Source organism: Sciurus vulgaris, assembly GCF_902686455.1.
Source record: "Sciurus vulgaris genome assembly, chromosome: 10".
Lineage (NCBI taxonomy): Eukaryota > Metazoa > Chordata > Mammalia > Rodentia > Sciuridae > Sciurus > Sciurus vulgaris.
Window position 1 is genome coordinate 72981259 of NC_136470.1, and position 26157 is coordinate 73007415.

General features: G+C 48.5%; 1 protein-coding gene across 6 annotated transcripts in view; it reads right to left on the reverse strand.

Moving 5' to 3' along the window:
• Window positions 1-24555, reverse strand: part of SEMA5B (semaphorin 5B) — a 115606-nt gene extending 91051 nt beyond the window's left edge. For 4 of the 6 annotated variants that reach the window (XM_079155286.1, XM_079155288.1, XM_079155287.1 and 1 more), the window contains exon 1: window positions 24292-24418. The gene's annotated coding sequence lies outside the window, so the exon portion shown is untranslated. Of the gene's footprint in view, window positions 1-24291 lie in introns of all 6 variants that reach the window. The other 2 variants (XM_079155290.1, XM_079155289.1) reach the window with 1 other exon arrangement.
• Between the last annotated feature and the right edge of the window lie 1602 nt (window positions 24556-26157).

Here is a 26157-nt window from a genome sequence, read left to right on the forward strand (position 1 = left end):
CTTACCCCAGCTTCTCCAGAGAGCTGGGGTTTGGCATGCAGACTGCAAATGTGATACGCCCAGTACGATCGTGTGTCATGGCTGGCCTCCCATGGGCTCCTTCACTCTGATGGAAATTGATTGCACCTCATCTCTGGAATGGGCAGCTGATTACCAATGCCACGCGAATAGTAGGTATTTGTATTATGTTACTGCTCTTTCAGAACAGACTCCCAGCCCCACCTAGACCTATCAAATCCAAATCTCATGGGTGAAACAAATATTCGCTCTCTTATTAGTTTCCTTAGTAAATTCCAAGACCAACCTGATCGAAGCTCACATTGCCTCCCTAAGAATCCAGAATTCTCTGTACAACAAGTTCTCTGAATGGGAGAGCCAGGACCCCATGGAACTTCAAGATGCATCTTCTTTGCATCCTCTCTTGCCCTTCAGCAAGACCAGTATGAAATGGCAGAAGAAACTCTGGAAGCTCTAGGCACCCGCTCATTCAAGGCACAAACACAATCCTCCCCGGCACCCATCTGCCCAGCAAGAGTGCCTGACACAGCCCATCCATCAACTCCCTCTCCCACTCAAGAGCCATTGCCCACCTGCCATTCAGGCCCTGCTGTCTCCTACCCAAACTCTGCCTGCCCAGACCCTTCCTCCACCTGACTCCACCCCCACAGCATTGTAGTTCCTGGGAAGAGGGGATTGGGCAGTGATAGCTTGACAGACATGGTCCCTCCCCAGCCAGGAAGGACACTGTCACCTATTAAATGCCATCATGCTAATTTCCACTCCCCATGTTCCTTTTGCAGGTGACTCCCCACTCCCTCCTATCTCACTCTTTGAAGAGATGTTCAACTCTCACACTGCAACTGTCTGAGGTTGGGGGTCAGAAGGGTGGGTGGAACAAAGGATGAATAGGGACACAGGACTCCTTGGCCACCAGAATGTGCCTTCCAGGGACTAAGGGGTCATTTGCACTCTTCACTTTTTTCCAGACAAACAGAGAGCAATGCTGACCCTGAAACACTCCTATGAAGGAGCCCTGACCCTAAGCTTGCCCCTCACTGCACAGCCTTTGAGCCCTGCTGGCCATGCCTCAGCTTCATTGACACTCTACCTCCCCTCCCAACTCCCATCGCCTTCAGTTCCCAGCCCTTCGTGGCCAGAGGGTATAGCCTTGATCGTGACCCACAAGGCTCTTCCAATCCTGGCGCCATTGGGCACCCCCAAATGACCTTGGAGATGTTCACAGCCTCTGAGCCTCAGCACCCTCTTCTAGTAAGGACAACGCTTGTCTCATGGCCCCAGTTCTCGTGAGGCTCAACTGCACAACAAATGTGATTGTGCTCCATCAGCCAGAAAGCACTGTCTGCTCATGAAGGATCACTGCCTGCTGGACCCAGAAGGTCTCCAGCTGGGAAAGGGTCTCATCCATCTTGGTGTCTCTGGTGTCTGGCACTGGCAAATGTGTCCTGGGGATGGCTGGTGGGTAGCACACAAACTGAGTGATGGGAGGACACCAAGGAAGATGGGAGTGACTGACAAGTTAGGACGGTGGCCTAAAGTCCAGGACAGAAGAAAGCCCCTGCCCTGGCTTTTCCTGCCACCCTCAGTCTCCAGGGTCAAAAGAGGCCCCTAGGAAGAGGACCCCCACCATGGATTAGGTAACTTAAAAGTCATCCTAGCCCCAAATAGAAAACTATGTTGTTCAAGCTTTTCCATGCCAATTTAAATAAAATATTGAATACATTCAACCTTTAAATAGAATGGAAAATCCCCTTATTAACAACTTGCTGAAGTGCTGGCTTGGCGTGGCATAAGGTGCACTGAGTGCTGAGACTGGGAATTGGAAGATTCGGAAGGCTGGGGTGGGGCCCTGGGGGGCAAGCCCTTCCCCTAACTCCAGGTTGCTTTGGCTTCCTGGAGGAACAGGCCCACGGGAGGCCGAGAGGGCCAGGATGGCAACCGCGCGTTTTTAGACATGAAGACATGGTCCTCTCTGCTGTGCATCCTCCAGACCTGGGAACCCCTGGGACAGCAGCCCGTCTCTGCTGAGCCCTGCTCCCCGCACACACCCTCCCACCCCAGCCCAGTTCAGAACAAACATCGCCTCTCAGGAGATGAAAAGGGCAGCTGCTCTGCACCACAAACAAGCCCTCCCACCACCACCCCAGCTGCATCTGCAGATATTCCCGCCTCTGTCTGCATCCCTGGCCTCAAATGTAATGGAATAATTAGGGTAAGATATAAAAGAGAACTTCCCACCCAGAGAAGCATGAGGAATGAGAGGGTGGCAATTTTTAGACATAAAAGAGCACTCCCACAAGGTCACCCTTGCCCTCTGAGCACGGGGGCACATTGGCAAGCCAGCATGCTCTCCTGGGCACACCCCTGCACCCTCCAGCACCTATACCACCACACACACACGTGGGTCTTGCTTGCCCCTTCCTTCCTCCCCACTCAGTGTTACTGCAGGGACAGGAGCAGAAGAAAGTCCAGGGCTCTCTAGCCCCTGGAACTGTCTGCCAGTCGTGAACCTCAGTCCTCCCCTTTCTCTAGGATGGGACTCAGGGAGACCAGAGTCATCTGCTGGCCAGTTCTCCATTGAAACCTTGATTCTTCCCCTTATAAAAAGCAAATCAAGGATGACTCCAATCCTACAAACATCTGGTCCACACCAGGCCACTGACTAGACTAAGAACATACAGAAAATGTACAACCACAGTCAAAACGGAACTTTGGAAATGTTCTCTCATAAATATATATTTATTTAACTCCTTAATGAGGGGTGGTAAAGCTGATTCAAAAGAGAATTTGAAAGACAGAGGGTCATTTGTATAATCAGTCAGGAAAAGTATAAAGAAATAAGTTTGTTAAATGGAGACAAACCTGGTTAAAGTTCTCTAGGAGACAATAAAACTGTAACTTATGGCACAGAAATCAATTGTATCTCTATTAGATAAAAATACCAAATTTGTTGTATGTTTTGAACCTTGCAAGCTATTAGTCCCTGTGTTAACTTCATGAGGCATGGTTCTGGATCAATAATAAACTGAGAGTCAAACAAAAGTGCATTCCTTTAGAGAGTCAAATAAGTTTAGGGCGGTCCTGTGTGATGACCATTCTTTCGCCTTATTTCCAAGTGTTGGAGACTTTTTCATACACCATGGTCTTCAGCCTTAAGGGGCTTTCAGACCTATTGAGGCAAGACTGTCACATACAATAGAATTAAACAATCCTGGAAGAATTATTGTCTATTTTCTTAGGTGTGACCATGACATGGTATTTATATACAACATAAATAAATCCTTACCAGTTGAGGTGCACACTGAAATATCGATAGATAAAATTTCATGATATCTGGGATTTGTTTAAAAATACAGGCAGTGGTGTGCTCCTGTAATCCCAGTGGCTCGAGAGGCTGAGGCAGGAGGATTCCAAATCTGAGGCCAGCCTCAGCAATTCAGAGAGGCCCTCAGCAACTTAGCAAGACCCTGCCTTAAAATTAAAGAATAAGAAGCATTGGGGTTGTGGCTCAGCAGTACAGCACCTGTGGATTCAACCCCCGGTACCAAAACAAAAACAAAACAAAAAACTGCCAGGAAAAACAAAATTTGGGGAGAGACTAGAGGGAGCAGAATGGGCTGATACTAAAAACAGTCGAAGCAAAGTGAGGGGTGCATGAGAATTCAAATTTCATTTTTGCTGTTTGGGGACATATTCAATCTGTTTTTTAAGAGTCAAAACAAGACAACATCCTATCACATATTTATTAACTTCTCACACACTGATAGGATTAAGGTGTTCACTGTACAATTTATGGTGTTCACTGTTTCTTCTGTCTCCCCTGTGGAGAAAATAAACTCCACGGGGGCAGGGCTTCTTCTCAGTTCTTTCCCTTCCCAAGAACTAGAGGAACGTCCACACCTGTGCTGCCCCATAAGTACTTGTTAAAAGATGCCTTGAAGGCACTCCACAGAGGGGCCGCTTGCATCCTGTGTGGCTGGGGATGTGGCAGGGGATTGCAGGGCTTGATCAGGCCCTGATGGGTGGGTGGCCTTGGAATGGAAGTGGGGTTGGAGTGACGAGCATGAAGCCTAGGTCCGGAGGCAGTAGAGAGGAAGCCAGGAAAAGACTGGTTGGTCTGTTTTCCTTTTTCTTTTTTTTTGGTGCTGGGGATGGAACCCAGGTCCTCTTGTGTGCAAAGTACACACTCTACATGCTCCAAGTCCACACTACCATTGAGCTGCACCCCTAGCCCAAGGGTTTTAGGAGGACACTGCCAAGAGTGTCCACTTTGGGGGATGACATAGATGCAGCAGGCTCTGGCTACAGGGCAGAGGGAACCTGAGCTTCCCCGGGCAGCCTGCTCCATCAATGCCACCCAGTTTTCCATGAGGCCACATAAGACACGGAGCCAGTGGGCCCATGGCAGGGCAGTTGCTTAACGAACAGAGAAGCTGGCAGAAAATCAAGGCTCAGGGCTTCAGCCTGAGATGAAAGAGAGGCTTTGCCCAAGCCCCTGTGAATGCACTGACACGCCCTTCTCCACTCCCTGTGGAGCGGGATGGGTGACCCTCCTACTCCTCCATTTCCTCACTTCCCTCTGGGGAAGAACACGGGGGTGTGGGTATTGAGAGGAAGGATTAGGGACTGTAAGCTGAGGAAGGGTCTATATTACTTTGCAGGTTCCAATTATCTAGCATTCCCCCAGGGCCCAAAAAACACATCAGATGAAAACAGAGTACAGAAGATACTCCCTCTACCCTCCCACACAGCGCCCCTTCTCAGCCCTGTTTTTAAAGCTTTCCTGTTTCCATTCTCATTTCTAGCCCTGAGTTACTAAGACTCCCAAAGTGAACTTGAAATCCTCAGGAGTGAAGACCTCCATTCCTCACTCTATACTGGAATTATAAAATCAAGGAGTCTTTTGGAGGGACCATGCTCCATCCATGCATTGAAAGAAAGATACAAGAAAAGTGATGTTTGTGGCTTTAGCTGTAACCATAACTCGACACATGCTTACTGAGGCCTCTGTGCCTAGCATTCGGCAGGGCGAAGGGGCACAAAGATAAACCCAGCTCTGTCCCTGCCCTGGGAGATGGAGTTCATTGCAAGGAGATCATCACACAATGGCAGCAGAAGCAGCACAAGGCACTGAGGGCAGAGGCAAAAAAAAGAGGTGCCCGATTCACCTGGCGAGCCCTATAAACACGCTAATGCCCCCAGCTCCCCTGAACAAACCAGATCATCATTTTTTTTAATTGTTTTTTTATATTTTTTAAGTTATACATGGACGTTTATTTTATTTATTCACATGTGGTGCTGAGGATCAAACCCAGTGCCTCACACATGCTAGGCAAGCGCTCTGCCACGGAGCCACAACCCCAGCCCCCAAATCATCTTTGATGGTGAAGCCTGGAGGAACAGAGCAAGGACTCTAGGTGTTCTGAGTGGGTGAGAGGCAGGGAGGGTTCTCAGGAGTAAAGAACCCCAGGGCTCAGGACCAGGGCTGGACACCACACGATCCCCATAATACCCTGATGGCAGAGGCATGTGGCACGGTGGAGAAGAGCATGGGATGTGGAACTGGAAGACAAGGCTTGAGAGCTGCCTCGTTCTTTCTGGAGAATTTCTTCACCCCTAAAATGGGCATAACCGTACCAACCTCAGAATCCTTTGTAATTGTAAGAAGTAAATGAGGTAATATACATAAAACTTTAAAACCATGGTGGGCATGGAGTTCAGTGAGGGAAACTGAGATCACTGGGAGAAAGAAATAAGGGTGTGAAAGTTCTTCAACAGTTATTAAAGCACTTTATTTAAAAAAAAAAAAATGGCTTCTGTCATGTCCCCATCATCATTTAGCCCAGGACAGGTGAAGGGGAATTACTGGGGACTATAAAGAGCAGGAGAACAGCCTGGCCTCACTTCTAGGGCCTTACCGCTGCCGGCAAGGCCAGCAGCTCAGTGGACTGCAGGGAACACTAACCTGCTTTGCGCCCCCTCCAGCAACTGGCTGGTCCTGGGAGGCCAGAGTTGTGCTTCAATCACCCCATCTCCCAGCAGAGTCCCAGCACGCATGGGTGCACCCAACGATATTTGACAAATGAAACAATAAATAGCACGCACTGGACATTAGGGCAGTCACAGGTGGAGAAGGGATAGGGCAGATCAGGAAGGTGTGCGTGGGCCCCCCCGGCTGGCTGGGAGCTGTCAGAGCCCTGAGGTCTGGCCCTGGCCCTGTCTCTAACACCAGCTTAGGGCTCTCTTTCCCACTCTGGCTCTTTCCTGCAGGTGGGACTTTGGAGGCTGCAATAATTCTGATAGAGAAATGTGGCCATTTTCTCGCATCTTGACTTCCACACCTGACTGAAGTGAGGTACCCTGATTTCTCCCATGTAGCTTTGACATGTAAATAACATTAGCAAATAATAAGAACATTAGAAGCTCACAGGTTATCTCTTCAACAGGCAGTGATCTCGTACCAGGATGGGCCCAGGTTCCATAAATGTCCACTGTCACTCAACCAGGCTGATAGCTTGGCCATGAAGCCAAATTCACAGCTGGCATGGCCACAACTCCCGAATCACTGTGGCCTCCGCATGGCGGCTCCTCTGCACTGGATGTGATCTCGCATTCCCCTGAGCCCTGCGAGTCCCCAGCTCAGGGCAAACGGTTTTGCTCAACAATATAATTACTTTGCAAGGTTTTGAATCTAGAGTCAGGCAAAAATTTGACATAGTCCCAGCAGAATAAGCCCAAAGAATAGAATTGCTCAGTTTATTGAGAGAACAAAGAATGGCTCACCTCTGTACACAAGTCGCCCAGCCTCCCAACCACCAACCTTTACACCCTCTTGAAGGGTATCAGATTGTGTCAGATGCAAGGGTCTCCTGATCACTGACCCTGTGTCCTAGAGCTGCAGTGAGTGGAATGGATGCTCTCATTGCCTTTGAGGTAGGAGCCTCTCCAAACCCATTGTTGGCCACCACCCAGACCCCTACAAAATATATGGGGGAAGAACTAGACCGAATAAACAAGAGTGAAATTATGGCATTGGCTGTTAAATGGATGGAACTGGAGACTATCATGCTAAGTGAAATAAGCCAATACCAAAAAACTGAAGGCTGAATGTTCTCTCTAATATGCAGATGCTGACTCACAATAAACGGAGAAGGGAGAATAGAAGTTTATTGGATTAGAAAATTGAAGAGAATGGTGGGATGAAGGGAAGGGTGGGGGATGGGAATGGGAAAGACAGTAGAATGAATCGGACATAACTTTCATACATACAAATACACAACCACTGTAACTCCACATCATATAGAACCACAAAAATGGGAAGTTATATTCTATGCATGTATAATATGTCAAAATATGCTCTATGGTCATGTATAACTAAGAGAACAAATTAAAAAATTGAAAGAACTGAGCTAAGTGTCTGGTCTGGGCAGCCATGAGGTTCTGTCACCAAGGCCAGGGGATTCTCTTGCAGATGGGAGCAGACACCACGTCCTGGGAGCCTGCTCTCAAGTGGACAGGCCCAAAGACCATTCTTGAATGCACAGAAGACAAGGTATGTGTGTGTGAGGGGGGGGTCAGTCATTTAGTAAGCTCTTCTGACATAACCGCTGGGCCCCTTCGTTTAAAAACTGCCATCCCACCTCTATCATCAGAGCAAAGGAACAGAGAGAACCAGGGAGAGTGACGTGGGGCCACTTAACTACCAGAGTCTTGTCTTCCACTTACAAGATGAGGGGCATCCCTTGAGAGGGTCCCCTGGAGATTTAGAAGCAGTGTTTAGAGAACAGACTGCCTGACAGGGATATTCCAAGGCTCGGTCACCTGGTCCAGCCTCCTTGTCATACATGAGCAGGTTTGTGTAGCATCAGTGTGGAAGACTATAAGACATCTGAGGCTAATCCTGGGCCTTCACTTCTCCACATTCCTTGTGCATATAGGAAGTTATGAGATGGGAGTGTGGAATTTTACCCAAGAAATGGGAAATCCTGAATTCAGGCCAGTTGGAAGGTGGAGCCTTCATATGACAGCAGACTCCCTCAGGCGTCTGTGAAATGAAGCTCCTGCCCCAATGTACACACGTGTACCCGAAGTCTGGGACTCCAGGCCACAGATATTAGCCTCAAGGCAGTCACTAAAGGGCTTAGGATGGCACAGGGGCTGCTGCCTCAGAGAGGCCACAGGAGGACAGCCTGGGATGAAAAGGAGGGAAAACAGACAGACAGGCAGAGGAGAGGGAGAGAGAGAGAGAGAGAGAGAGAGAGAGAGAGAGAGAGAGAGAGAGAGAGAGAGAGAAAGAGAGAGAGGGGTAGGAGAAAAAGAGGCACAGCACTGCGGGCTGTGGAAGTACTCCCAATGGTGATGGAAGGCTAGGGTGGCTTCACATCAAAGCTTCCCCATCATTTCTCCAGACATGGAATGACCTAGAGAAACACACACGCACCCTCCCAGAAGCAACAGCATTTCTTAACTACATCCCTGCAGAAAAGCGCTGTCTTCCTGACTCTAGTGTCTGACCTCCCCTCCTTCACCAAAGGCGCTTCCCTGCTGAGTGTGGCCACAGGGGCAGGAGCCTGCAGGTGGGCCTCCAGCTGTGAGAGGCCCACTGGCAGCAGGAGGAGTTTCCACTCCCTGCGGCCTGGGTCTGTGTCCTGACACCAACTGTATATTGTTGTGGGCTGTTAGGTGTGCTTCTTCACCTCTCTGAGGTCTTTTCTCCCTATATAACCTGGAGTCCATTATGAGGATTGATTTGTTTATTTATTTAAATATTTTTATTAGTTGTCCACGGACCTTTATTTTATTTACTTATTTATATGTGGTGCTGAGAATTGAACCCAGTGCCTCACACAAGTCAGGAAAATGTTCAACCACTGAGCCACAAACCCAGCCCCATTATGAGGATTTAAATGAAAGGCTGGCTCACGGTAGGGGACCACACATGGTAATTGTTATCTGAGAATACAGGTCTCACCAGAATTAACCCCTGGTGCTGGAGGCACTCACTCACCTACCCCTCTGGCTTCCTATGGCCTCTCCCTCTGTGCCTCCTTCCCCACCCACCACACCACATCTTCCTCTAAGAAAGCCCTGGATGTAGCCATGATACCAAACTGCCAAAGAGCTTACTTCACCCTCAGGGAGGTCTCCCCAGCAGATGACCAGGGCTGGGCAGGGGAGAGTCACTGGCATATCCCCCATCCATACCCAACCCCAGCCCTAGGCCTGCCCTTTCAAGGAGAGGAGTTTCTCAAGTGGAAATGCTCCAGACATTTAGCTCTGTGTGACAACCTCCAAGCAATCCCTCTCCCAGCAGGACAGGCTGTGAAGTGTAATTAAAGTCGAGGGTTAATTAAGAGTGGCAGCCATCTTTCCATGAGGAGTACTTCCCCTCTTGTCATCCTGCACCCAGACATCTGGGGCCGTGGGAGCCAAGGGGGGATCTTCTCCTTTCTTCTTCCTCCACCAACCCTAAAGAGCTCCCACAGGCCAGAGCTGCCTTCAGTCATTGGAGTCTAATTTAAACCTTTCCTCTGAGAACGACAGAGGGAGTGGGGAGAACTGACCCAGACAAGAACGAGACTCAGAGGGGTCCTGAGGGATGGGCAGAGCCTTGAGCCCATCTCCAAGGAGGAAAGGGTGTGAGGACTGATTTCAGCACAGGGTCCTGCAGGACAGAGCTGGGGGATGCAGGCGACATGAGTGATGAGAAAGTGGAATGGAAAAGCACATCAGTCAGATGAAAGGAAGAGAGAACTGGGAGGCAGTTGACCCGTGTGGCTTGAGACTGGCGGTGTGCACTAGCGATCCAGCATCTCCATATCTCAGCTTGTCTCAGTTGCTCCATTTATAAGATGGCAAAATAAAATCATATCGGCCCTTAGGGCTCTTGTAAGCTAGAACACATGCAACTTTCTAAATGGCCTGCTATCATATAAGCTCATATCATATAAGGAAATCCTCACAACACTCCACTCCTCTGGAATTGCTCAGGGTCCCAGGTGTCTTCTCTCCTGACTCTTTCAGGCTTACTCCTTCACTTTGAAGGCCTCACTGCAATCATGGCCCTCAGTCCCTCAGGCCAGGCCCAGTCTGTGACACTGCCTCTTCCACCAGGGCTCCCTCTCCCCAACACAAGCAGACTCCCTCGTCCACTCTGCAGAAGGGCTGATTAGTTTGGTGACCTGAGAACCCAGGCCTTTTTCCAGGTGGCCTGTTTAACAAAACAGAACAAATTTAATTCATTTCCCACAATACCCTTTGGAAGCGGATATTGTGGCCATTTTACAGATGAGGAAACTGAGCCTCAGAGAGGAGAAGTAATTTGCCTATAGGCACCCTAAGAGTAAATGACCAAGAGGATATTCAAACCCAGGTCTGCATGGCTCCTGGGTTTTCCTACCACTCCAGGCTGTCATGCCAGATTCCTCAGCAGAGCATGAGGCCTTCAGACCAGCACCCTTTCCCACCTCCAGCCAAGCCTTGAAGCACACACCTCACCTTCACTGAGGTGTTTGACCCCAGAGAGCCCAAGAGCCACAATAGAGAGGAGAAGGAACAACTTGAGAGGAAAGAGCAGGTGGATGCTGTAAAGGATGCTGAAGGGAAGCTAAGATGGTGTCTGCAAGCCTGGGAGGCATCTCTGGCAGGCCCTGCTATCTCTAGTTTGGTTTGGGTCTCATCTATCAGTGTGTGACTCCCTGGGAAGGAAAAAGTGAGGGGCATGAGGGGCATAGGCCCAGCGAGACTGGCTCTGGCAGGAGGGCGGCCAACGCTCCAGCTGCTCTGAATGCATTCAAGCCACTCGGCCCAGATGCTCATGCCAGGAAACCAGGAACAGGCAAATGAGGCTTAGAACAGCTGTGGAGGTCTCACAGGAATCGTGACAGTATCCTGGCACGCAGGGCAGGAGGTGAGGGGTGCCTTGGAGGCCTCAGGCCACACAGCCCCTGCCTCCAAAAAGGGGTCCGTGGTGGTTTTCACACACCTCGGAGAGGCAAACCCGAGGTGCTGCCTGATAAAAATTCCTGCAGAGACTATAAATGAAGTGTGGTGGGCACTTGGACAGATCACAGGCAGACAGCGCGTGTTCGATAATAAAGTCCTGTCAGGCAAAGCTGGTCTCCTCCGTTGACAGGGTCACCGTGCTGGTAGATGAGGGAAATGGGGTTCACCCACAGTGCTGATCTTGAACAAAACATCTGACAGGCTCTTCCTGAAATTGTTGTGTATGAGCTAAAGAAAGGAAGCTAGAAGGAGGTAGAGTTAGTGGGTACATATAGCTGGTCGCACAATAGTACCCCAAGGAAACAATGAGTCAAGACCCCTTGGAAGGAAGTGTCCAGGGGCATGCTCAGGGCTCCAGGGCTCCAGGGCTCCTACCCATGCCTCCCTCATTCAACATTTTGTCAATTCCTCTGATCCACACACTGGAAGCATTTGAAGCCAGGAGCAACAGTGAATATACTGGATGCCAAAAGCAGGGTGTTATGGTTTGGATGTGAGGTGTCCTCCAAAAGCTCATGTGGGAGACAATGCAAGAAGGTTTAGAGGAGAAATGATTTGGTTATGACAGTCTTAACTCAGTCAGTGAATTAATCCCATGATGGGATTAATCAAGTGGTAACTGAAGGTGGGTAGGGTGTGCCTGGAGGAGGTGGGTCACTGGGGGCATGCCTTTGGAGTATATCTTTCCATCTGGCGAGTAGAGTCTCTCTTTGTGCTTTCTGATCATCATGTGAGTGGCTTCCCTCCACCACAATCTTCCACCATGATGTCCTGCCTCACCTTGAGCCCCAAGGAATAGAGCCGGCCTTCTATGAACTGAAACCTCTGAAACCATGAGCCCCCAAATAAACTCTTCTTCTTCTAAAGTTGTTCTGGTCAGATCTTTTAGTTTCAGCAGTGAAAAAGCTGAAAGGGTCTGAAAGGTCTCAATCAGCTGGACAAACGGACTGAACTTAAATAAGAGAAAATGAATTCAGGAAAAATGTAAAGTCCCAAACAGGATACCAAAAAGCTACACCACTATTACAGGATGAACTATGCCCCCACTGCTATGTACTAAGTTTTAACTCCCAATACTTCAGAATATAGCCTTATTTGGAAACATGATTGTTGCAGATGCAGTAAGATGAAATGATACTAGAGAAAGGTGGTCCCTAACCCAGTAAGACTGCTGTCCTTATAAAAAGGGAAATTTGGAAGTAGACTCATACACAGGGGAACACCATGTGATGATAAAGGCAGAAATTAGTTTGATGCTTCTTTAAGTCAAGGAATGCCAGAGACTGCCAACAAACCACCAGATGCTGGCGAAGAGGCACAGGATAGACTTCATCACATTTCTCAGAAGGAAACAACCCTGCCAATACCTTGCTCTCAGACTCCCAGCCTCCAATCCTGTGAGACAACACGTTTCTGTTGTTTAGGCCACCCAGTTTGTGGCACTTTGTGTTGTCAGCCCTAGAAAATGTATTCAAGCACAAAGACACATTTGGGAAGATGAGGTTGAGTACTAATTATGTTCAAGAGACCTAGAAGTGTTGGTTGGCAGTAAGGTAAAGAAAAATCAGCAGTATCCCATGGCTGCCCAAGGCACCAGGTCAGAATTGGAGCTAATTTAATAGAAGGTGTGGGACCTGGACCAAGAAGGGTCCACCTACAGGGCCCAATGTGGTCCTAACTACCTCAACTTGAGACAAATAGGAGGATCCCAGTGTCCTGTGCCCAGAGATGAGGAGATGATCCAGAAGAGGACTAACAGAAGCAGGGAAGAGGTGGGAAGAACAGAAGAGGGACTACGTTTATTAGAAAGAACCATAAGGAGAAAAGATGGAGCCCATGGAGGGGAGAAACAGATTTCAAAGGACCACAAGGAGTTTGTATTAGGCATTGTTGCCCAAAAATCTATTGGGCCACCTTTGTGGGGAGATGAGCTGTCTTTGAAGTATTCAAGATTTCACCTGCTGACCACTCAATAGGGATTTATACAGATGACTAGGGCAACAGGCAGCCCCAGGAAGGGTCCACATACATTTCTCCCTGGCTCGACACCAATAACCCAAGTGTCTTTCCTCTTTAGAGGTCACCATGAGATATTTTGGTTCATATATATGTATATATGTATATATATATATATAGGAGAATATATATATATATATATATATTTTTTTTTTTTTTTTTTTTTTTTGAGTCAGAATCTCACTAAGTTGCTTAGGGCCTCGCAAAGTTGCTGAGACTGGCTTTAAACTTGAGATCCTCCTGCCTCAACTTCTCAGCCTCTCGAGCTGCTGGGATTACAGGCATGCACCACCACGACTGGCCAAAACTTCTAATTAATGGCTTTAACGGATTAAATTGTGTACTGAGAGCAGGATGTCAAAACTCACAGAAAGTCATATTTGGCGAGATCCACTGGAGGGATAAAACTGCTCATGTTCACAAGGGGTCCCAGTAGCACGAGAAGAAAAGCAGTCTTGGTGCTCTATTGTGCAGGGACAGGAACTGGCAATCTAAAAGTTAACTGGAAGGTTTGTGGTATGGTGGAATGGCAGGGTACTTGCCGAGCATTCCCTGGCTTCAATTTCCAACACCCCACCTCCCCAAAAAATCAGAATATGAGGGAGCCCCATGCTGGTGTGTGCTGTGAAGGGATACAGAGGAGACTGCACCCAGGTTGTTCTTTAAGGGGCTCCAGGAGAGTTCACTAGGATATCAGTATTCTTCAGGATAGGCCACTGTGATACCAGTAAGATGCTTTCCCAGGATGACCTGATTCTAACAGTGAACATCTGCATGAGCTACTGCCATAGTTTGAATCTGAAATGTCCCCCGAAGGCCCATGTATTAAAGACTTATTCCCCAGCAGGGAATGACTGAGAAGTGGTGGACCCTTTAAGAGGTGGGGCCTAGTGGAGAGTCTTCAGATCATGGCTCTCAAAGTGAATTATGGGACCCTGATCTCTTTTTCTTCTCTCTTTTGCATCCTGTCATGAGGTGAACAGTTTTGCCATGCCCTGCTACCATGAGGTGCTGCCTCACTACTGGTTCCAAAGCAGTGAGGCCAACCAAACATGGGCTAACTCCTCCAAAACTGTGAGCCAGAGTCCACCTTTTCTCTTTATAAGCTGATTATCTCAGGTATTTGTTATGGGAATGAGGAGCTGACTACCTCATATCATTTGCCCTCCTCTTGAAGGAGACTGAGAAAAAGAAAGGAATTTATAAAGAATCCACAGCCAAAATGTAGCTCCACTGGGTTTGAACCCAAGTCTACCTTATCCCCAAGCCTGCACTCATTCCAAGTTTCTACACTGTTTCCCTAACAAAGGGTTGCAAGTTGTGTGAGTTCCAATAAGTGCCACAAGCATCCAGCAACACAAAGAATCATCTAGTGTGATCTAACACAGAGTCTTGAACTTCAGCATGCAGCAGAATGACTTGAAGGGCTCTGAAAGCACAAGGAGCTGGGTCTGGCCCTAGCATGGCTGATTCAGTAGGTCTGGGGTGTGGCCCAAGGATTTGTGTATTGCTATCAAGTTCTAGGTGGTGCTGACCCTGCTGAGCAGGGACCTCACTTTGAGGACCACTGATCTTGAGCAACCTGAAAGGAAGTGAGGTTCCAGCCTTAGAGCCGCATAGAAATAGAGATACACTTCCGGGCTGATCATCTGTGTCTCTGGGTCAGGAGTTACCCAAAAGCCAGGTGGGAGGACTGCTGGAATAGATGTTTAGTTTACTTCACTTGAACTCATCTGGCTTATTCTAAAAAATCCAGTTCTGGTACTTTCCATTCTAGAATCTTCTCCTAAAAGATTTTCCTGGATTGATGAGCTATGTCCTCTTCTATAGGAAGTTCTGCTTCTTCTGCAGTCAGACACTGGGACCAAGACCCCAACCATTTTCCCCCCTCTCTAAATAGAAGCCCACTTTTTACCAAACCTACTGTGGCTGGATTTTCCAACCCAGTTCGAATGCTGGGTATTCTCCACTGACCACACTTGAGCTGGTCAGAGTCTTTTTTAAAATCCGTGCCCAGAAATGAGTACAGAATGGTCAGGGAAAAGCCAATCTGGGTTTTGCATTTCTCTTAGTGCCATCTAAGACGGCATTGTTTGGAGCAACTCCATCACCTTGCGGCTCCTGTGAAGCCTGTGCACAATTAAACCCCTCAGATCTTTTTCTCAGGCTCTCAGCCAAATCAGGTCTGCCCCCGCCCCCAACCCCCTCAAGAACTTGAGTAATTAATTTCTGCAATCTAAATGCGACTTTCCATCTGCCCCTGTTAAATTTCATCTTGTTAGTTTAAACCCAGCATTCCAGTCTGTTGAGATCATTTTTGAATCTTTATTCTGTCTTTTATAGAAGCTGCCCATCATGGCCTTGTCACCAACAAATTTGATAAGCTCACTTATTCCAGTTTCATCCAAGTTATGTATAAAAATGTGAAGCTTAATTTTTTAGAAGCTCACCTGCCACAAACCATCTTCCCTTCTGGAATCCTAAATCATACAGTCATTCTTCCTCACGTCAGACTTCCTACAGTCTAAGGAAGGTCTCTGGGCATGTCATTTCTTTACTTGGTCATTATAAAAGCCAAGCTGATGTGTTTTCTTTCATCTAAGTGTTCTGTCACATAACTGCCTAGTTCTTGGTCATGGTCAGAATCAAATCCAAATGACAGTTCTGGTTGCCATTTATCGACCTCCTCAGCAATGACAATGGTACAGAGGCAAGAATGCAAGAATGTATCCAACCCTGCACTTTAAGCAGTATTTGACTTCCCATAGACGTCAGGCTGCCTATCCCCATCATTACTGCAGCATCCCTCCCTGACAGCTTTATAATCCATACTGGGAGAGCAGCATCCAAATTCTTCTGACTAGCTGGGGAAGCTGTAATAGAGATATGTCATCACTTGGACCTACTCAGCAGCAAGGTATGCTGGAATCTTGGCAGCTGGTCAGTAAGCAAGCAAGAAATGTTATCTAGCGTGAGTTATTTGGAAACAAAGGGGACAAGGACATAATCGAGGAAGTAAAAAGGAAAGGGGAACATTGATGAATAGCATCTCTGCTCTCCTGCCATTCATATTTGAGAACCGCTGCTCTTCTGCTGGAAAGAGGCACAACATATGTCCATGGGATGCTAATGGAACATTGTAAACAACCTGTTGCCAACATAAGTCAAGAGGTGCCCAAGAGGATGGAGAAATGTATAAGTAGTAGATACATGTGCTGGTTCTGGGTTTAAATTCCATTTCTACTGTTTATTAGCTGTATGACCTTGAACAAATTGTTTTAGCTCTCAAGGTTTCAGTTGTCTCATGGGGAAAGTAGAGGCAAAAATAATATGAGTACATGAGGCACAGAGCATGAAAAGAGATAATGCATATAAAAGGTTTAGTACATAGTAACAGCTCAGTAAATAATGCTACTATGAAAACAACAGCTTCAAGGCACTGAATACTGATAGGTCAAGGGCTGGAGGTGTGAAGAGTAAAGGACAGAGAAGGGAAAGGAAGAAACATGGATCCTGGAGGTCAGGGGCAGAAGAGACTGAGAGTTCATCAGATGGGGCAAGGCAGCACTATATGGAGCTGACAGGGGTAGGGGGGCAAGAGGGAGTTGGGGGCAGGGTAGGGGGGAGCCTAGGAAGGAGGTCTGACCTAAGAGAGACAAGGCAAAGCAGTTGGCCTGAAGCCTCAGAGGAGTTCAATGAAAAGAGTTTGTTTTCAGCTGAATCCAAAAAAATGCATTATTTCTATAGAAAGTCAGTCAAAAATGATCTTAATGGTCCATGTTAGAAAGAAGCATAAATATTCCACTTCAAGAAATCTCTTCTGAGGATATAATCATCAATAGGCACAAAGATTTATGTACAAGGATGTTCGCTGCAGCATTATTTATAATAGTGAAAAATGGCTTGCAATCTAAATGTCCAACTGCAGGGGGTCTGTTAAATAAATTATGGCACACGGTGTGATGGAATACAGGCAGCCATTAAAAATTCCACTTTCAAACACTTAAGACATGGGGAAATTATCACAATATGTTTTTAAATGAAAAAGGCTAGTGACAAAATAGTCCAAATAGTATGATCCCAGTTTAGTTACACTTATCCAGAAAGAAATATACTAAAGTGTTGAGAGGATATGCATTATTTTTATAAATGCTTTTTAAGAAAAATGGCCAAAAAAATTACTAAAAACTCCCATATCGGTTTGTAATAAAAAGTCATTAAATTCAGAACAGGAACACAAACAGTAGCTATGATCTGAATGTCAGGAGCTATTGTGAAATGAATGAGAAGGGACCTGGCTGTTTTGAGGGGCTGAAGGTTAAAAGACTCTACTTGCCATGGGTGTGAGGACAGGTAGAACCCAGGAAAAGATTAGGCCAGTGGCTTCCAACCAGGGTTGAATATCAGAAGTACAAAAAAATATTATGTCCAGGCTTCACCCTCAGGATTCTGACTTAATTAAGGTCTAGGATGGGGATATCATGTATATTTTTTAAAAATCTACAGGTGATTCTTATGGGAACCTGTGAATTCAGAGTTGAGCTGGACTAAGCCACATTTACCTATATTCAGAGGTTACTGGAGGCTGCTCACCAGGTACACAGTCAGTCTTCTCTCTACACTGAACCCAGCACAGGAAGACTCGCTTTAGAAGGTGGAGCCCTGAGGCACCCGCTCTGTGCAGGAAAATTACCCTCAGCCTTGGGGGACATTACAGAAGTGCTCCTTAGATCTGCCACAAGGACACTGCTCCGCACTCACAGACTCCTGATGTGACCCAGGGTACCAGCTGACTCCATCAGCTGAAAGTGCAGGCTCTATGAAAGGCAGAAAGAAAGAAAACCAGGATCCTGGGAAATCTACAAGGACTTGACCCTGAATACGTAAGAGCTAGTGGTATTTTCCTCTGCTGTCCTGCTTTTGGGTAGAAACACACACCAGCCAACAGACCAATGTGTGGGCCTTAAAAGTAGTCTGCTTTGGGCGGATAAGGCCGCTTAGAGGGCTCTGAGTTTCCCCCAGGCGCCTTGTGGGAAGAGAAGTAGAGGGAACAAGCTATTAGAAACAAAGTCGGTATTAAATGATAAGATCTCCCAGCTTCTCACTTCAGATATAAAATTACTCAAGGCACCAAAAGAAGGGAAAAATGAGGACTGGGTTGGGTGCTTAACACACTGGACCCATCCATCTCTGAATAATTAAGAGCCAACTCAGCTCTTCTATACACCTGACAGCAGCGATCCTGGGGGGCCTTCAGGATAATGACCGGAGCAGCAGAGAGGGAGCTTTGCTCAGGTAGACCAGTGGGGCTGTCAAGTAGGAATGGATCTCAATTGTACCTCACAAGCCATTTCCTTGCAGTTGCCTCCCTGGCAGCTTTGTGTCAGCCCTGACAGAGGAAGAGTCTGCAGATAATCCAATGATCAAACACAGTGCACATTGCATAGTGCATTGCATCTATGTACACATGCATATTCATACACACATACATACCTCAACACACAGCAAACTTACCTTCCCAAATGACATCTGCCTCAAGCTGAGACTAAAAGGACTATGCACTCTGTGAAGACGCAGTGACTGGCAGTCAGGTGGGTTACAAATAGGCTAAAAATGGGCTTAAAACTAAATATTCCCTACAAATAATCCATATCCAAAAAAGCAAATGAATCACTCCTGGAAAATCAAGAGGCAACTTCAATCTCCATTCAGAACCAGTAACACAAGGACCAGAAAGGGCTTGGGGTTCATCACTGCTTTTTTATAGCTAAGGAATCTGATGGTTTGGCAGAAATGCTCAAGTGGGGAAGCCTCCCACATGGCTAATCCAGCCTTCTCCCTCAGTACTTGAAACTTATATCCTTGCATTTGATCCTCAGGGGATAGGCAGAACAGATGGTCACTAGCTATCCTCCAAGAACCAACCTTTCCCATCATGGAATATGCCAGCCAGAGATGTTCCTGGTTCAAATGCGAAGATATTCTGAAAATATTGACAGGGCTTCAGATTCAAATGAGTTCCATGTGCAAGTCTGATTAAGTGGTCCTTATTAAAGGCAGATGAACGAGGGCTCTGTCAGGGTGGGTCTCAGCACATGCAGCATTGCCTCCAAGGCTTTCAAGCACTCAGGGAAAACCCAACAAAATCCTTATCCTGTGTTAAGTCCTAGATGGGAGGAGAAGTGGACCAACTGTTGGGAAGTATGCTAAAGGTCAAACTTTCTAATACATGTTTAGCCCAGTGGTCTGTCCTACTTTCTCCAAGGTGCCCAGCAGCAAAGTGGACAGAAAATCACCTTCTCTTTTTTTCCATTCTAAAAAAAGTCTAGTAATTTTTTATCAGTGCACCCCCCGACACACACACACACTCATATTAGCATTAAAACATGTATCCTGCAAGACTTGGTTTGCATCATTCATGCTCAGGAAAGCAAAATACTAAAACAGAAGGGAAGGGAAGGGATATGGCAGAGCCACAGAACTCTTGGCTTCCTCCCCTCCCTTTCCTTTCAGAACTCTGCTCCAACGGAAAGTTCTCCCTGCCACTTTCTAGCCTTCAAGCCTGTTAGAAGAATTCCTCAGAAAGAGAGTCTTGGAGATTGAGATAGAAGATGGCATAAATGATTCCCTTCCAGATCGCTTATTAGAGAATCGGCTCCACAGTTAAGCAGATGTCCTTAAAGCAAAGCCATAGAGAGGGAGGTCTGAAGAAGACAGCATTATGTCAGTGAAATCCAGGTACTGTGCATACAAGCTACAAAAGAAGGGCTCAGATTGGACAATTCGATGCCACTCCATTAGTCAAGATACTTGCTGTGCCCTCTTGTCATACTTTTAAGACCAAGTTAATTAAGAATTGTCATAAATTTAAGACCAACTTAGTGATGGCTAAACTCAAATGCAAAGATCTGAAATTAAAGAAAATTCATTCAGTACAAGGAACTATCTCTAACGCATAAGCCACTCCTTCACAGAGAATGAAAACAGGCTAGTGATCAAGGTGATCATATAAGGCAACGGATGGTCTCAGGACCCACTGGAATTCAGACCATCAGGGGCATATAACCAATACTTCTCTCCAGATGCCTGGCTTTACCTTTGTCTACACCACAGGCATGAGGGAGGTGTTCAACCCCACTTCGCGGTGTTGGAGGAGACTATCTGAGAAAGAGGATGGTATGCATGATTCCTTTCACAGTGTGAAATCTGAAGCACAGAGAGGGAATTTAGAACTTGGGGACCAACTAAGGTGGTGGGATCCTAGCTTTCTTAGTCCTCCCCACAGACCCCAAGTGCTTTGGACAAGTCCACATTAGCTGTCAGATCACTCAGACAAAGCCACAGGGAAAGCGCACACACACACACACACACACACACACACACACACACACACACACACATCATATCATAGATGTAAGGCAACGTTGGTAAGTGTGTCCTCCTAGTCATGCTGATTGACCTTCATGTAGGAAGATCAAAGACACGTCTTGCTTACTATTGTATCCATATCTCCTAGCACAGTGTCTTGCACATAGCAGGTACTCAGTAAATAATGAACACATGATTTTATTGCACTATTGGTCTCATCTACCCTGTATTATCCAGGCAATGAAAAAACAAACATTTGATGATCATGGGGAACATCTGGATTCCATGGCAGGGATGGGGATGGTGCACCAGAACACAGCACTGAGTCCTCTACAGCAATATAACAAAGTGACTGGTACTTCTCATCAGGGTTCTAGTCCTTTTGTCTTCAGAGTCCATTTTATTACCTCAATCCTCAAAGAAAGTAGTGAATTGGTTGATTAACTCATAGTGATCTAGGTTGCTATCTCATTGACTTTCCTTGTGGAATATGGGAAAGTGACAAAGTCTAAGGACAGGTGCATCATGATAAATGTTCCAAATAATTACACTTAATAGCATCTTCTTCTCAAATGCACAAACTCCATCTAGCAACATTCGACCTTATTACACTGAGCTTCCATCAGTGTCTGCAAATCCTTTATCCTCTTTCTAGGAATTCCCTTCCCTTTTTAGACCCACACTCAGGGTTCAGGGCTTTCTGGATGTTCCTTGGGATCCCTGAACAGCCAATGGGATCTTCCAGACTTTTCTCATCCAACCCCTGGATAAGGCTTTGATACATTAGGGGAAACAGAAATTCACAGGTGGATTTTTTCCTCTCGGTGAAGAATAAAATTGGTTGGTATCACTGAATTCCTAGTGGGAAGGTGGACAGAAGACCTGAGTTCCAGTCTTGGCTCTACATCTAGAACCTTGTATTGATGGATGTGAAGTGCTCCAATTTGTACAAGACAAGATAGCTCCCTGATGTCAGGAACTTATCATCTCTCAGAAGACTCCTGGTAGGCTCTGAGGGTGATGATCAGCAGGGGAATCTTATAGGCCAGAGGCAGGAGCAGAATGAGGGATATTCCAATCAACCCCAAAGTACAAGAAAACATAAGAACATGTACAAAGTGGATTATTCGCATATTAGAATCTTAATTCCTTGATTATAGATATAGGGGGCCTGACTACTCAAGGGCTATAAATTATTGTGCTCAGATCATTTCATTTGGCCAGACTGACTTTGAACACTCAGTTGACTTTGAACACCAGGCTATTCTGCCTGATCAACACATTGTTACCTGCGTGCGCTCTGTAGATTTGAGTTTGTGATTCCCTCAACATGGACAATCTCCAAGCCCTCTTCCAGCTTTGAGACTCAATAAGAAGTGACTAATGGAAGGGTTTCAAACAAGCCAGGAGGTTCACCTATGACAGGGAAGCTGTTGGAGTTCCCACAATCCCCACGGACAGGTGGTAATCCACAGAGCCAGGCTGGACCTCTGGTCTCCTTTGCCTCTCTAGTCTGCCTCTAGTGGTGTAGGATCTCCTCCCCATCCAGCCCTTCTGTTGCCCCACCCTCCCTATAACTGGCAGTTGGTGAGAGGTGGGTTCTGGCTCTCTCCCTGCAGGCAGAGCCAACGAGCTCAGCTCTGTCCCACCTGAGTCATGAAGCTTTCTTTAGCCAGTCTTCTCCTAAGCCCTCCTAAGGCCATCATTTGGCAACAAGCCTAGCTGCCTTGCACTGCCCATGTCCACCTTCTCCTCCCAAAACACACACAAGCACCATGGGATCAAACTGGTGAGTCAGGAGCCTTGATGGGCAGCAGCTCAGCCCTGTACCTCTTCCTATCTACCAGCACCTAAGATGGTTCATTGTACACAGTAACATGCTTAGAAAATGCTTGAGGCCCACAGTGACAACAGTGGCCATTTCCAGCTGTGGAGGAGGAAGGCTCTAACATTCACTCCCAGAAAGAGAAAAGATGGAAGATCTGCCATTCCTTCTGAAATTGGTGGTGTTGGTTGTTGACATGCGGAAAGGAGCTGCCCCCTCCCCCACACACTCACAGCCCCCATATATGCACCTTTCCCCATTTCCCCACCTGGCAAAAACAAGAGGCAGTTCCAACTCCTCAGTGGTCTCCCTCCCCTCCCCCAAGGCCAGTTTTCACTGCTTCACGTTGCCCTAGGAGTGACCCAGTGGCAAGTTCCCTCTCTCGCTTTGATATTTTATCCCCCTACCTCCTCCTGGGAACCCAGATTTGGGGCGGGGTGTTTTCTTCAGTGCTGTTTTTTTTTTTTTTTTTTTTTTCCCCAGATGCGAGGTCCAGTTCTTGGGCTCAAGTTCCTCTCTCCCCGCTTCCTCAAGGTCATCTAATCGGGCCCAGAAAGGTGAGAGGCCACTTCTGAATGTCAAGAAAAAAAGCGGGGACAGTAACGGAGAAGAATGAAAGAGGACAGGCTAAAAGATGAGAGGAAGAGTGGACCGGGAGGGTAGTGGAGAGGGCAGCGGAGAGGGCACCGGAGCCGGCAAGACAGAATGAGGAGCCGAATGAGGTCCAAGTGGGAAGCGGTGGGGGCTGAGAAACATGAACAGAGGCTGGATTAGCTAGGAGTTGAAGGGGAAAGATGGGGATGGGGGTCAGAGTACGTGGGTCGTGGTGGGGTCTAGACATAGGCAAGCCTCCAACCTCCAATCCCATTTGGTCTGTCGAAAAGGAGGGCACCCGGCTGGTGGGCTGCCTCTTCCGCGCTCCGCCTGCCTTCACCCCACTCCCCACGGAAAGCCTGGAGAGGACCGCAGGGGTAGGGGCAGCGTCCAACGGTCACCTAGACCCATCCAAACTCGGGGCCCACTCCTCTCCGGCGCGACGGAGAGCAATGACCCAAGGACCGAGAAGGGGGAGAAGAAGGTGGGAAGAATGGCGCTTCAGGTGGTCCTTCTGGTTGTTTAAAGTTTGTGGCCGGTTCTCTCAAGCCTCGCCTTCTTCCCCCGCGGTTCGAACGACCACTTCCCTCTCCTCTCCCGCCCGCCCCTCTCGGGTCCCAGAGCCCCTCTCCAGTCTCCATCCCTCCCTGTGCCCGAGCGCCCCCCGCTCCCTCCCTCCGCGCTGGATCTCCGGCACGACGTGAGCGGAAAGTGAATGGGCAGCCCCAACCACAAAGACAAATTACCATGAGAAAAATAAATCAGGAAATCGCCGTTCGCGTCCCAGGTTCCCGCCGCCGCACCCCTCTCCACCCGCCGAGGCGGGAACGAAGGGCCCCCAGAGTCGCTCCATCTACGCCCTGGCGGGCAGAGTTTGGGCTACCCAGGGCCCAGTCAAGGCTGGGGTGTCCTAAAGGGGGCCTGAGAAGAATCGGGTGGGGGCTTCATTCGCTGCTGCGGCGGCGGAACCGAGACGTCCCGGAGCGGGAGATTTCACACCCTGGGCGGGCCACGCGTTCCCACGCGCCTCGCCGCCCGCACTCTCCCTCCACCACGTTTACTCGCCAGCCTTCTCGGAGCCTCCATCTCCGCGCCAGTCTCGGCGTCTCTGCCCAGCTCCCTCCCAGCCTTTCACTCATCGGTCCCCTCCTCCAGGCCCGGGCCCCGGGCCCCCACGCGGCTGCAGCCCAGAGGCATCGATCGCAGCTCGAAGAGGGCCCAATGGAACGGGGACCCGGAGCTGGCGGGTGGCAGGAACGCAGCATCCCTGAGGGAGCCTAAGCCGAGACAGCAGCCCGCGACGCGGAAGCCGATGGACCCCTTGCCCTCCACTGCACCCTCCCCCACCTGCTTCCAACTTGCCAGCGCCCCTCGGCCCCCACTCCTCTACCCACCCGAGTTGCTGAAGTTTGCAACTTGCAGCCCCAGCCCGTGCGGAGAAAGCGCCCGGGGCTCCAGGGACTCACCTCCCGGCTGCACGCGCAGGTGCCGGTTCCCGGCGGTTCTCTGCTCCTGACTGCTCTGAAAGGTGGCGGCGAGCTGAGGGCTGGCGGCCCGTCTGGGAATGGGGCGGCAGCGCAGGCAGGATACCGGCCCTCGGCTCAGCGCTCGGGTGCCGTCCGGACCCGGGCCGCGCCCGATGCGCTTGGGCTCCTCCAGCAACCGCTGGATGCGCGGCCGACCCACCCGGCTCCGCGGAGCTGGGCTCTGGCACCAACCCCCGCGCTCCAACTAGCTCCAGACCCGGCGCGCCAGAGAGAGCAGGGAGGAGGAGATCGAGGGAGCAGAAGGAGGGAGGGAGAGGCGGTGGGGGAGGAGTTGGGAGCGAGGGGAGTGAAGGAGGAAAGAAAAGGAGGAGGGGGTTGAAGAGGACCTGCGGTGGCGGGCGCTTCACCCGCCAGCCCTGAGGCGCAAGGGAGAGCGCAAGGGGGCGCCCTACATCCCCGCGTCCCCTAGCCGGGATCCCTGCCCCTGACCTGTCAAGTGTGTGCTACCAGGAGGGTGGACAGAAGCCTCTCCTCCTCAGTCGGCATCCTTAGCATCAGACCGAGGTCCCCTGAGCACTTGCCACCTTTTGCTACATCCCGCCTTGGCGCCTTCGCCCTGATCTCGAGCCTGACTTCCTCATAGACCGTCAGCGCAATCTACCCACCCCAACTCTTGGGCCCGAGTAACAAGCTCTCCCCGCCCAATATATACACACACTAACCCCATGCTCCCCAATTTCCTAGCCCTATTAGCTAGGAACGATCTTCCTGCCTATGGATTCGAAGGAGAAGAAACGGCGTACAAAACGGGGGAGATCTGTTTTAAACTGCAGTGGCTGGGAGTGAGGCTAAACTGATGGACTGGACTGGAAAACCTGAACTGGCCGGATGCTGGTTAACCTTGCAAGTCGTACGACCTTGAGAGAACCTCTCCAAGCCTCAGTTCCCTTGGTTGTAAATTGGGGTTGGTGGTATGCACCCTACACAATGGTGAAGAATAAGCAGAGGATCCAGGGAGTAAAATAACGTTAGGAACACTGGGAGGGCACCCAAGGGATGAGCGATCCGGGAAGACGACGGAGTGTTCTCAGTCGAGGTGGGAAGCTTCAGAACAATCACACCGAGCGAGGAAGAATTGTTTACAAGTTTAAGTGATCTAGTGTTTCTAATGCCTAGGAGGTGGGAGGCTAAGTCCTAGGGAGCAAGCTTCAAATCCTAGCTGCCCGGGCTGCGGGAGCGACGGGAAGGGAGCCCTCTGCTGAACAAAAAAGGTATTTTAAAATTAAAAAGGTGACCTAAGAAAATGAAGAGTGAAAAACACAAAGGATCTAAAAAATTAAAATCAGAAGTGTGAGTCTAAGATACAATCAAAGAGAACTGTAAAATACAAATGGGTGAGTTTGAAGAAGGAAAACACTGGGAGACTTTCTAGAGTTTTCCAGAAATTAGAGGAATAGAACAAGGTCCAGAAGAAGCATTTTACATAACAAAATGCTGGGTAAAATCCCAGATAAAGCAAAGAATGGAAACAGTAAGAACCTCGGGGAAGCACCCCTCTCTGCCACTCTCAACCCCCAGCCAAGACAAGAAGCAGTTTGGCCAGAAAGGCTGTGCTCAGAATCCAAGAAAGGCATTTGTAAGGCTCTGTAAAAAGAGAAACAGTGCAAGAGCTCAGAGATAAAGACTTTCTAGGGCAACAGAAATACTGAAACTCATAACGTGCAAAATGGAGAGGAATTTACAAAGGTAAAACCCATTCTGGACACAGAGAAAGAGAGGCAGAGAAGAAGAAAAAAGGAAGGAAAGGGGCATGTCCCAGAGCCCATGCATCTAATATGGGGGCAG